The following is an 8,547-nucleotide window of genomic DNA, read 5'->3' as shown; positions in this document are numbered from 1 at the left end:
ATTTAAGGGAACTATTCTGCTACGTGTCCAAATTTTAATAAGATATCTGAATATTATTCATACTGCTTTTGCAAATGAATCCTGGTCTTTTTTCATTGTTTTGTTAATTTGTAAAGAACTAAAGATGTATTGGCAAATATACACACTTCATTTTAATGCAGATTTTGATAATTTTTAGGGACGATGGAACGTGTAAACACTGCACAGCTTTACTCTTTTCCTTGGCTGATTTTTGCACCCGCCACATGGACAGGAATACACAAGTAGGAACAGATCGCCCGTGCATTTGGGATGTACCTAGAAAAGTGTCAGTTCCCACAAAAATTGATGACCTTGACATTAGATACAATAAAAATAATCCTTACATTGCACCTACTTCTGCAACTTTCCACTCATCTACAATTCATGATCAATCCTTGCGAGATGTAGAATGTCATTTGTATAGATTGTGTAAAGGATCCAATTCTTTATTGTTACATGTGCTCGACCCTCCTTCAGATGACAGTGATGAGGAAATAAAGGATGAACAGCCACCAGACATGGCAAACTTTATGAGTGAATTTATAAGAGAAATGATGAAACAGATTTTCTTACTTTTTTGAAAAGCAAATGTAATTCAGATTTGATTAGAAAAATAGAAATATTAACAAAGGGTCAAGGAAATTGTATTGAATGGTTCAAGTATCGTGAAGGCAGAATCACTGCCTCTATTGTATTTTCTGTTTGTCACTTTAGAGATTCAAACAAAGAAGACAATTATATTGTTTTAATTCCAGCTCTGTACCCCTTTCAACTCCTACAATTAAGTATGGAAAAGATCATGAAACGATTGCTCGATTTTTATACCAGGAAGAATATAAAACAGAGCACATGAAAGCCCAAGTTGTTGAAAGTGGATTACATGTGTCCAAGCAATATCCTTACATGGGTGCATCACCAGATGGACTTGTGCAATGCAAATGCTGTGGGAATGGACTTCTTGAGATAAAGTGCACATATACACACAAAGATTTATCACCAGAAGAAGTTGCTGCAAAGGACAAAAATTATTTTGTTTATATGGACGACAATAACAATGTTAAGCTGAAAACAAACACATCTTGGATTATCAATTCAGACCAGCTTGGGGTTTGTGACAGAAAATGGTGTGACTTTGTCTTTTACACGCAGAAAGGAATATCTGTAGACAGAATTTCTTTTGACAATACTTTATTTCAATTGATTGTATCCAAATCAAATTTTTTCTTCAATAAATATGTAATTCCTGCTCTTAAAAAAAATTACAAATGAAAAATTAATACACAGTAACTTGTAGTTTGTTGTATTTTATACATTATTTAACTTATGTTTACTCGTGCAAATTAATAAAAAAGCTTCATCAATGGAAAATTACAACCAACTAGCATGAAAATTTGATATCTATGATAAAAAAATTATACTTAAAATTTCTCTCTATCTAAAATAAATTGGAAGAATTGAAAATATACAACTACATTGCCCATATCCAAATTTGCAAGTGTGCGTCAGAAGACTTGTTATTGAAAAAAAATCATGAATTGAATGCATCAATCATTCTGAAAAAAAAATCTGTGAACAAGCTTGTCAGATGGTGCTTTTTAATTAAGCTCTATAAACAAGTAACTTTAAATGTATACGAATTCGGACATTAACAACATCACTGACTTATTCATTAAAATCCCAAAGACCTGGTAATCATTAATGGACAGGCACATACATCTACATTGTTATAAGTATGCAGAACTAGTTTTTAACAAGAGGTTTGTCAATGTTGCATAAAAATGCAGCAACTTTTAACATTTGATTACAAATAGGTTTTAATTTCAATGGAATAATATTTGAAAGTAGTTTGAAACACTTTAGTCTTTGTATTGCTCTCTCTACATGAATTCTTAAATTTGCTATTTTTCTAGTTTTCCTTATTTCATTGGCATTCAAACGTTTTCCTTTACCCAAAGACACTTGTGAGTAAAAGGAGGAATATTCAGAGTCGCTCTTCTCAAGGTCAAAAGGTCCCCAAATTTAAAGCCACCATCAGCCAAAACATCATCGTATGGCTCTATATTATACAAAAAAGAACTATTATAAGTAATATATATCGGATACATTCCCGGCCCATAAGTCTGAAATATAGTTAAATGCACGGAAGGGGTAATGCTCACTAAACATTTGAATGTGTTATGATGTTTGTAAGAGCTGTAGGTTGCTGACTGACAAGTAGGAGTTTTTGGCCTCTGAACAAAAAATTCGGTCAGTCTATAATAGCACAAGTCCTGGGAAATGATTTCTTGAACGATTTTGGCATGTATTTGATATTTTTTTCTCTAGACTGCCATTTAGTAAGTGGACTAAAAACATCATGATATATGATATCCAGGTGGTAAAAATTTGTGAAACTTTGCTCTTTGAAACACCAAATAAATCTGCAAGAACAAATCCTACAATTCCAAGTCGTAATCTGACAAGAGTTAAAATGAATTCCTCGTAGGGACTGAGCTTCCGTTTGGGTCCTGGTTTGTTTCCTTCCTCTTCATATTTCATTTCACCAACAGATTTTTTCCCTGCCCAGTATTTGAGTTTGCATTTGTCTGCTTCTATTGATGAAAACAATCCATCCAAAATAGGTTTACTTGGTAATCCTGTGTAATGTTTTACTGATTGATCAGACTTGAGACATTTTCCAAGAAACAGTCACGTATCGATGTTTTTTTGTCAGTCAGTTTTGCTTTCATCTCTTTGGTCTGCCGCCGCAGGAGTTGAATGTCTTCTCCTGTAAGATCCGTTTGTGTTGACATGTCAACAGTTTCGGGTCTATCCAAGCTATTTTCTTTGGACATGTATGAATAATCGTGATTCACAACGCATGTAATGAAATAAGTTGAGTGAATAAAGTGCATTGGATTCTGTTGCATCAATGTTCAAATTAAAACCATTGAAAATAAAATAATTTAATAAGACAGAAATTTTCGAGTAATATCACATATTAAGAATTGCTCAGCAGCTCAAGATTAAATATCAGATAACAAATGTAAAGGTATAACAATATATAGATATAATTAGTATTTTTAAACATTTTAATGATGGCATATTTCTACCATCAATTTTTTGTTGATTTGTCAGATGTTTATGTTGACTTGTCAGATATTTACAGTAAGACTTGTTTAGTACGAACACGGATATTGCGAATTCACGGATATAGCTAAGTTATAAAATTAAGTTCTTTTATTCAGACAGGAAAGCATGATGAGTACATATTGCTAGATTACATTGTGGTCCTGTAGAAACATATGTACAGACATATTTTAAAAAATGAAAGTAGAAAACAGAGTAAAAATAATATTTACATTTTTATTTTATCTTGGGATTCCTAACTACATAATAAATTTAATAAATTCCTTATACAGATATAACAAATTACGGATATAACGAAGTAATTTCATAGGTCCCAGTGACTTCATTACAGCCTAGTTTGACTATACATGTATATCAACTTATCTGGAAAATTGGTCGACTTGTCTTGATTATTTCAGCATGACAAAGCCATCTTATATCTACTTGTCATCATAATATATGACAAAATGTTATTTTCCAACAAATAAATATATTTACTAACAAGTTGACATCATCATCTAACAAGTTGACATAACTTTCTGCCAAGTCGGCTTGTCAGATGTTATGAAAACTTGTCAGATAAAGATGTTAACTTGTAGAAAATTATGTCTACTTGTCAGATCTTTATGTTGACTTGTCAGATCTTTATTTTGATTTGTCAGATCTTTATGCTGACTTGTCTAATACTTAAGTCATCTTTCCAGAGAAATATGATGTCAACTGCTGACCGAAACTGGGCATGGTCACATTTTCATGTTTATTTTTTTTAATACAGAAAAAAATCTGACAAGTCAACATAAATAACTGACAAGAGGGGGGACAGAAATATGCCACCATATACGGTATTATATTAAATCAAGCTTTGTTATAAACACATTAATATTACAAAATTTTATAAATGTAGCCGTACTGGACTTACTGCTATTCCTGGCAACTTCTGGATTGAACCTAGGAGCTGTTTCACCTTTGACAATATAAAATATACAAAAAATCAATACCATAAACCTATGAAACATGTGTATTTTGATTTATAAATTTTACATGAAAATTATTTTTAACATAACTCCATGTAAGAGATTTTCTGCATGGGTATCAAAATATCCAAAACATTATATTTTAATTTTACCTTCAAGAACTGCAGTTACAACAACTTCTGCTGCAACTGGTGGTGCATTAAAGAGTTCAAGCCCAAGTGTTTCATTATCTTGAAATTTATCAGGTTGAACAGAGGTGAAGTTGCTTCTTTTTCAACAGCATTCTGTGGTCTCTCCTTCAATGGGCGCATAAATTATTTCTTGGAAACAATGTTGGGACTGGATTACACTCGGTAGGTCTTCCGTCAACAAAATGATTGGAGCACACCCGATGATGTCGTTTTGGTTCAAAATTCTCTCTATTAATCTGAATAAAATCTTTGTTTTAATAGCTCATCATCATGGAGAAAATTCGGATTGACCATGTTGACTGTTTCTCATGTCTACATCAACGAACATCTAGATTACTGACAATATATGTTTGCTAAGTTTTATTAAAAAACTGTTTGGAAGTTTTTATGCTTCAAAAATCGAGTATCCTAGCTTGCTTTCGCAAAAACAAAACATACCTGAGAGATCCACCTCTTTCTAATTGTGTTGTTCTTTAGACGGGTGGAAACGGGAAAAAATCAACTCCTTCCATAGCTGGATACTTTTCCAGGTTCCGCTTTTTACGTCCGTCTGACGTACAGCCTGGTACGACACACGGTATTTCTGAAATCTTTTGTGTATCCATTACAATATCATAGAGAAAATGCGAGCTAAAATGCCTAACAAATCAGCATCGTCACGTGACTGCCGTGCGAAAAATAAAAACCAAAACGGTATAACAGTGTCACGACAGCCGTCGTGCTCTGTCCAGTCAGATATAACAAGTTTTTTTTTTCTATTTACAATTTTTTTTTATCTATAAATAAAATCAATAAAAACAATATTTACAACATATTTTACAGCTATTATTTACAATACACAAAATTAAAGTCTTTATTAATCCTCAATATCGTTGACTCTAAACCACGTCTATCCAGACACGACCCGTTTCACGACGGACTCCGCCAACTGGCTCCCAGTGGGTATCCGGTCTGGTAAGTTCATTGCCAACACACACATGGATAGATTAACATTGGATAACATCAGGAACCTTTGAATTAAATAACATTTTTTAAGTCACAAGCCACGTATACAAAAGGAAAACTCAAGTCACCATTGACTACAATTGCACTAATGGCACACCATACAATCAGACCCGGTAATTTTAACCGAACACTATTATAATAAGAAAAACGTTAAGAATACACAACATCTTAACAAAAGTGGTTTTAACTATTAAACCCACAACACCGACTTTATAAGCGGCAAAACAAAATAGCCTACGTGCGTATATAACTCAGTACATTGCACAAAAATAGAACAATAAACGCATGAGTAACTCTACCCAGCAAAACCTGTATACGTAAATAGTAACAAAAACATTAATTAACTCAAGTTCTTAAATAGTTCTACGTTTTAAATGTATTACTCAAAACTTACATATGAAATAAAAAACAAACTTACCCCTTTGGAGAAATGGTTACCGTTGAAAGAAAAAATTTAGCCACTCATCTTGGACTGTATGTCAACCATTTAAAAGCTATGAAAACGTGGACCCTGGTTACCTGGTCAGCTATGCAGCGATTTAAATACCCCAAAATACAATAGGTCGTAACTGACCAATACCTGCAAAACTTAACTGAGGTTCAATAAGGTAACAAAAGTATAGAGGTCCAGTAAAGGGTAAATAAAATAAAAACCATAAACATAATGTAAATGCAAATAAAATTAAATATTGATTGTGACAATATCTCCCCAACATAAGAAAGTTCAACGAACTTTTGAAAAAAAAACACAATCAATTATAGCAAAAAATCGATATATATAATTATATACATATCTAAATTCTGCTAAGACAATCAGCTCCTACATTTTCAGAACCCTTGATGGAAATAATGCGAAACCTGTATGGTTGCAGAAGTAATGCCCAGCGCATCAGACGTGCATTAGACACCTTGGCTTTGGTAAGATATACTAGTGGTTGATGATCTGTCTCTAGTAGGAATTCCTTCCATACAAATACCTGCGGAACTTTTGAACTGCCCAAATTATCGCATAGCACTCTTTCTCGATTGTAGAGTAATTTACCTGACATTTGGAAAGTTTCTTGCTAGCGTATGCGACAGGTTTCTTCACACCATCTTCGTACTGCATCAAAACTGCCCCAACACCACGATCTGACGCATCTGTCTGTAAAACAAAGCTTTCATTTAAATCAGGTAGTTTTAGAACTGGTGTTACCGTTAAAGCGTTCTTGAGAGTGATGAATGCATTTTCTTGTGGCTCTTTCCAAATCACTTTGTTCGGCTGGCCTTTCTTGGTAAGATCTGATAAAGGCGAAGCAATAGCTGAAAAATTCGGAATGAATTTACGATAGAATCCTACCAGACCTAAAAATGATCGCACTTGCTTCTTCGTTGAAGGTTGGGTAAAGTTGTGAATGGCGGAAACTTTTCAGGAAAAAGGTTTAAATTCTTCATTTCCTGCAATATGTCCGAGACACTCAAGACTCCGGTAACCAATAAAACACTTACTTGGTTTCACAGTCAAATTCGCAGCACGAAGTCTTAGCAGAAGTTCCCGAATTACATTAACATGTTCCTGAAATGTTCGAGTGTACACAATCACATCGTCTATAAAGTTATCCACTCACTGCATTCCGTCTAAGAGCTTACCATCAGGCAAATGAAACTTGCGGAAGCGTTTATCAAGCCAAAGGGCATCACCCTGAATTGAAACAAACCAAGTGGCGTTTGGAAAGCGGTGATCTCCTTCGCTGCATCATCCAAAGGTAACTGCCAGTATCCCTTAGATAGATCAAATTTGGACACATATTTACAGCCAGATAATTGTACATAAATATCATCAGCACTTGGAATGGTTTCTGCATCGAAAACAGTTACTTTATTAATTGCACGAAATCGATACAAAACCTGTTCGAACCGTCCTTCTTTTTCACGATGACTATGGGGAACTGTATGGACTCGTCGAAGGCTCGATCACTTCGGCTTCCACCATCTTTCTTACCTTCGTCACAAACAACGTCTTTTGAAGTAAACGGCAGAGGATAAGGTTTGGTGCGAATAGGCTGGTCACTAGTCAACTTGATATGATGAACTCCGAGATTCGTCAAACCAGGTACATCTGATAAAACATCTGAAAAATTCTCTAGTAATGTCTTGACTTCTGCTTTTTCATTCTAAAATTAGTTCATCACTTACTTTCACATCTGCCGGTCCCTCATTTTTCGTTTCTCCTAAGAATCACACAACAGCTCATCGTCGCTCTCTCCATCATCATCTAGATCGAGTACTGCGCGCCTACAACACCTAGAACACCTGTCTCATCATTACTCTCGTTTGCTCTGTCAATGTACAACTTCAACATATTTGCATGAAATGTTTTGATTTTTCCATTCACGTTAATTCTGTTAATCAACTTTTCCTAGTCTCTCTATAATTTCATATGGACCTTTCCATTGCATTTGTAATTTGTTACTGGCAGTTGGTAAAAGAATAAGAACTTTCTCACCTTTTGACATTTTTGTTCCGTGCTCCCTTGTTATAATACTTCCGGTATTTCTCTGACGACTTTGTAGATTTTCTCTCGCTAATCTGCACGTAGCTTTCTATCGTTCCTTCAAATCAACAACATACTGGTATGTAGTTCTAACCTCTGAATCTGCTACTTCTTTAGTCCACAACCCCCTCAAAAAACTTCATAGGTCCTCTAACTTCGTGTCCGTAAACCAGTTCAAACGGTGAGAATCCTAGACTCTCCTGTGGTGCATCACGGTAAGCAAACAATGAGGCTGATAGATACTTATCCCAATCAGTAGGACGTTCCGCACATAACCGTCGGAGTATCTGCTTCAATGTACCGTTGAACCGCTCGACCAGTCCATTGCACATGGGGTGGTACGTGCCCTTGTTAACTGTCGTATAGAAAGTAAACGACTAACCTCTGTCATCAGCTCGGATGTAAATTGTGACCCCATATCCGTGAGCATTTCCTTCGGTACTCCTACTCTACAAAATACATCTACCAGAGCCTCAGCGACTGGGTTTAGTGTCAATTCCTTTTAAAGCAATTGCCTCTGGGTAACGGGTAGCAAAGTCAACAATAGTCAAAATGTAACGATTACCCTTACTGGTTGCTGGCTGGATAGGTCCTACCAAATCGACAGCTACACGTCTGAACGGTACCTCAATAATAGGCATATCTCCGAGTGGTACCTTTGTAGTCCTGCCTTTCGGAGTGGTACGTTGACAGATGTCGCATGATCTGCAGAATC

The 8,547-nt window shown here is 35.2% G+C and overlaps 1 pseudogene; it reads right to left on the bottom strand.

Moving 5' to 3' along the window:
* Positions 1–2,269: 2,269 nt before the first annotated feature.
* LOC134276619 (uncharacterized) lies at positions 2,270–4,899 on the bottom strand (annotated as a pseudogene).
* Positions 4,900–8,547: the final 3,648 nt, after the last annotated feature.

This window comes from Saccostrea cucullata, unplaced genomic scaffold (genome assembly GCF_032062105.1).
Source record: "Saccostrea cucullata isolate Sc308-1 unplaced genomic scaffold, CSIRO_AGI_Scuc_v1 ctg14895, whole genome shotgun sequence".
Taxonomy (NCBI): Eukaryota; Metazoa; Mollusca; class Bivalvia; order Ostreida; family Ostreidae; genus Saccostrea; species Saccostrea cuccullata.
The sequence above is the reverse complement of the archived record's forward strand: the minus strand, read 5'-3'. Positions and strand labels throughout refer to the sequence as shown.